Source organism: Pteropus vampyrus, unplaced genomic scaffold, assembly GCF_000151845.1.
Source record: "Pteropus vampyrus isolate Shadow unplaced genomic scaffold, Pvam_2.0 Scaffold169, whole genome shotgun sequence".
NCBI lineage: Eukaryota > Metazoa > Chordata > Mammalia > Chiroptera > Pteropodidae > Pteropus > Pteropus vampyrus.
Genome location: NW_011888950.1, coordinates 1,612,159 through 1,617,662, shown reverse-complemented (window position 1 = coordinate 1,617,662; position 5,504 = coordinate 1,612,159). Strand labels below are relative to the sequence as shown.

The 5,504-nt window shown below is 32.9% G+C and overlaps 1 pseudogene; it reads right to left on the bottom strand.

The window, feature by feature from the left end:
- Positions 1-239: 239 nt before the first annotated feature.
- Positions 240-358, bottom strand: LOC111745899 (annotated as a pseudogene).
- Between the last annotated feature and the right edge of the window lie 5,146 nt (positions 359-5,504).

The window sequence follows — 5,504 nt, the reverse complement described above, 5'->3', positions numbered from 1 at the left end:
CCACTGCTGCTAGAAGAAAAACCATATTTCAGAGGGAGGGCAGCAAAATGGATTTGTAGTCCTGGTCACCTTTGGATCAAACCAATATTGAAGCCTACACTATCTTTAGATTTCTCAGGAGGGAGTAAAAATTTTCCTTATTTTTATTTATTTTTTATTTTTAGGCAAGGCAACTCTTGGTTGACCTCACAGATTACAAGGACCTTGTCAGCTTACAATCCCTTATTTTTTATTTTTTATGCCTACAGCACTTGGTTTTCCTAATTGGTCTCCCATCCAAGTACTAATCAAGTCCAACCCTGCTTAGCTTCTGAGATCAGACATGATCGGGCTTGTTCAGGGTGGCATGGCCATAGACAAATTTCTCTTATTTTTAAAGCTAGTTTGGGTTAAGAATACTAATACATGCAATATAGAGAACTCTAGTGTAATATCTAACAATAATTGTCTCTGATGAGCAAAGGTATAAAGAACATTTCTGAAGATATTTCACTTCTCTTAGAAGAGAACTAGCTTGGACTTGCAGGAAGTTAATTGAAAATCCCCACAGATAGAACTAAACAGAAGTGAATGCCTTTGAAGGATATCAAAGCATTTCTCAATTCCTTAGGTCTTTTGATGAACTTGCAGTCTTTTTGACTCCTTCTCGTATCTTTTTATTAATAATTTCTGAAGCTTAATAGCTATTTTTTAAACATATATTTTTCTCATTCCACTTTATTACTCTCACTAACTTTAGTCATTTTGCTCCCATTATATATGTGTGTTTACTTTCTAATGATTTTATTTTCGAAACATTTTCTTTCTTAACTTTTAAAATGAAGGCAGAAAATTCTAATATATAACTTCAATGCATTTAAAAATGAATAGTTTTGGATCATGGAGTGGAAGTAACTGTAGTCATAAGTAAAAGTAATTTTGAAAGCTCTAAATGAGTCCTGATTTTCTTTTAAACATGTTAACTACGGTGGTCGAATATGCCTGATGAGCTTCCCCCTTGCTCTTTCAAAATATTCACCTTGGATATAAATATGTTTTTATATCTCAGCTAATTTACATACAAATTCCATTTCCACCCCAACCCAAACCCCTGCCATGTTTCTGTCTGCACCCCACATATGGGAACACTGTCCATTTCTGATTTTCAAGCTTAATTTCGGTCCCCAAAAGCAGCGTAAGCATTTTTGTACTTGAGCAAATAGAGATTTAGTTTAAATTTTTTTTCTCTCTTTTCTCATTTGCACATTTCCTATATTCCTTTTATCTCATTCTCCCACCCACATCTTGAGAAGAAATAAAATATGTCAACTGATTCAACTTTAAGTACTGCATTTGCCAATAAGACTTTGAAAACAAAATAGTCTCAAACTGCAGTATATTTTATAATCATAAATTTTCTCATTCCCATCATCCCCAAGGGGATAAAGCACATATTATTATTCCATTAAGGAAATGAAGACTCTCTGAGCCAAGCAATTCTCTCTTTAGCTCTTCCTCCCATTTCCACGTTCTAAAACTCTGCATAAATGATTCTCAAATCTTGTTAGCCATAACCCTGTGACTTGCAGAAGATTCTGAAAGCAAACTCACTGCAGAGACTAAGAGGTAAGCCATGTCAAGAAGGCCCTAGGTCCGTGCCCCTCTTAAAAATAAAGCAGTTGTCCCCGTAAGTTGTACGCTGTAGTTCCGTCTCACACTGTACTTGGAAAAAATAGACAGCGCTAAAAATGGCTGAAAGTAACTTCAATTAACAGTTTCTCTTCGAAAACAGAACTTGAGATTTTTCCTAGAAAACTATCCAAACCAACAGAAAGCAAAACAAAACAACAGTAACAAATAAAAACCATCAAAGCAAAATTTTAGTATATAAATATTTTCAAGTGAATATGATATAGAAGATAAAACTTATTGGATGATTTGACTTTTTATTCGTTTATGACCTTATAAATAAATATGTTTCAAAGACATTATAAGACAAAAAAAACCCAAGCCAGAGAAATAGACTACGTCTACCATCTAATACAATTATTTCCAAATTAAGGTTGGGTCTATTTATGCAAAAACAAATAAGAAAATCAGGAAATCATCTAAGAAATGCTTTAAAAAGCTCACTTATTTTTCAAAATCTCTGTATGCAAAAATGGTTTGGGAGGTTCTCTTACACCCTTCTTCCAGCTTCCCCTAACATTGACAATTTAACAAGGATCAAAATCGCAAAATAAACACTGACACAATGCTATTCACCCAACTACAGACCCTCTAAGTTTGGTAGGTTTTTCCTTTTTTCTTTTTGAAGATCCATGCCAAGATTCCACATCATATATGTGACAGCTAGCTCCTCAGGCTTCCTTTTTTTTCCCCACAATCTGGACACATTTGATGAGGACCACATTTCTGTAAAATTTTCTCAATTTGGATTTGCCTGATATTTTTCTGTATTTAAATTGAGGTTATGCATTTTTAGCAAGACTGCCACAAGGGGGTATTGTGTTCTCTGTGCATCATGTCCAGGATTCATGATGTCAAGTAGGCTTACTTGGTTATGGTGGTACCTGCCGTTTTTCTCCACAGTAAAGTTATTATTTTTCTCTTTGTTGTAAATAATATCTCAGGAGAAGTACTATGCAAACAAGACTATACAAATGTCTTGTTTCTCCTCAAACCTTTCACCCACTGATTTTAGCTTTCATTATTATTTTTTATATATTTTATGAGTCATAACTTATGTTATTTATATTTTTATTCAAAATATAAACATAAAACATATGAATCTTATATAAAGATTTAATAACATTTTAATATACAAATACATAAATTTTATGATACTTATATAATAATTATTAGCAATTATTACTGTGGTGTCTGCCTAATGATGATTTTGTATTTTCCTTATTGCTTCAATATTTATGAATTGGAACTCATCTGTCAAGAAGAGCTGTTTCTAATCTCCTATTTGTTATTCATTTGTATATTTATTATTTTGTGTTGATTAATTTTTAAGTTCACAGTTCTGATCTAGTGAGGCATGACTTTTTTATTAGAGAAATACTCAGTACAAGTGACTTTCATGATCTAATGATACTATTTTGAGATTAACTTAAATCTATGGTTTCCCTGATGATCACTAGTGATGTTCTAATTTTTTATAACAAACTCAAGGTAGATGTATTTTTATGACACGTTAGATGACATTCAAGTTAGAGACTCAGAGCAGCTTTTTCCAAAGTGTGTTCTGAAAACTGCTGACTCCACAGCATGCTCAGTCAAAACGTTCTTCCACGATCAAAGAAATTTGGGAAACACCACATACTATATCTGATAGTTAGAGAATCACAATGCATCTTAGCAGATTAAAGATTCATACAAATCCTGCAGAGTACTTTTATCTTTGCAAGTCAAGAATTTCTCAAATTTATTGGACCATGAAATCCTTTCCCCACCAAACATGTATTAACAGCCGAGGAAACCATTTAATGCACTTGGGGAAAGTCTGGTCTTTTATAAATGAGCATTTTTGAAAATCTTTATCAAGTTAAGTGTTTGTTAATTTGTGATAATATAGAGATTTTTCAAATTTATGCTTTGTTTTACACTTCAAATAAAAATATTTCTTACTCTATGAAGAGTCTAAAAATATCCTTGTAAGATAAAAAGACATTACTGACTGTTCATATCTAAATAACAAACTTCAAAGTAGACACATGTGTTCTCTTTAACTGCCTTGTATTTTTTTGCAGAAACAAATGCTTTATTTCTGACTCTTCCAGCATAAATTAAACTAAAGCCAGAAACAACCCCTCACTGCAGGGAAGAAAAGAGACAGATCATGACAGGAAAGTAAAATTTTAAATTTACAAGTGGCTACTGCATTTTTATGCTCAATATACTCGAACTTAATTTGCTTGTAGTACAATAATTCTGAATTTTGAATAATTAGGCATGATAAAGAAAACTAGTGAAATTGACTCTTGTAATATATATGAAAAATAAATACATAAAGCAAATTAAAATCATGGAAATGACAAAAAGTTCAGTGGTGGATGCTGTATTTTTTTACTTCTTTTGTGACTATTTAATATCCTAATTAAAAATCTCTCTTATCTACTTGCAGAAGCATTTACAAACTCTAGATAACACTGAGTCTGAATAACCTTCCCCTATGCCAGCCAGCACGCATGAATGAAAAGGTGCTTTGCAGATAAACGCTTTTAAAATTACCTCTTTAATTACAACGACACAATATTTTTTTTCATTTCTTTACAATACTTTTTAAATCAGAGTTCTTTCTAAGTCTTCGTATGATTCATCAACCCTTTTCTAAGGTCAGGAAAAATATGCAATAAATATAAATATAGACTAATATTTATTGAGCAGCTAATGTGTATTAGCTCTCTGCTAGGAGCTCCATATACTTTTCAAACCTTACAACAAACCTACCAACATCTCCAGATGTTGCAGATGAGCAAAAGTCTAGACAAGTCACTTAGCCAATAAGTAGTTGAGTTGGACATGAACTTAAACTTATCTTGCTCTAAATACTACCCTGCTTTCTACCTTATCACATGCTTCAGGGTGTGCAGATTTCTCATTCTTTTTAAGTGTATTTTAACGTCTCCAGAATTACACTTCTCCAAAGAATACTTGAAATATCCTGTTCTCTTTACAGAGTAGAAAAATGAGGTCTCTCTACTTTTTTTTAAGCTCCCGCCCCAAAATATTCCACAGAAGACCCTTTCTTAGAAGTCAGTTCCATTGGAGCCTAATTAGCCACTGAAATTCGATCTTCCTATCAGCAACTAGAACTCTTTTCACTCATGATATGAGCCTCGCACTATCTTTTGAAGAAATTCACTGTCATTATTGGAGCCACTGGCATCATAAGAAAAAGAGGCTGAGATTTTCAGCCTGTGCTCTATCATTCACAGTTGTTAGTCGCTTATGTAAATAAAACCTAATATAAAGCAGGATGCTTGATGAAAAACTAGGGTCAGAATGGTTAAAAATGACAAATACTAAGATGATACAAGGCATCGGATTTGAGTTAATTGATGCATTTGATAAACTAACAGGTCTGCAATACAATGTGGACATAAAAAAAAATTTAAAAACCTCAGATTTTTATTTCCTTGACCTCCACAGTCAGCATGTTTATTCATTTTTCTGTTGTGATCCTATTTTATATTTTTGTCTTTCTGAACCTACAAAATATGATGATACATGTAGATGTTCTCATCTTTTGCTAGGATAACCTAACAAATATTTCTTGATTCATTAAAAAAACAACCATCCAACAGCTGAGAACAATACTTGATTGTGCTTTGTCTCTTTCGTTAGGAAGGGAATATAAAGTATTCTATTTTGTAATGAATAGATGAATGATAATATGCTCCTCAATGGGACACTGTTTCAAAATCTATTTTATCTCCATGACTGGGATTTTATTTGCCCCTCTATCAGCTCGTTGACTAGCATTAGGTGCCTGGGCAAGAACCAGGCTTGCCTAA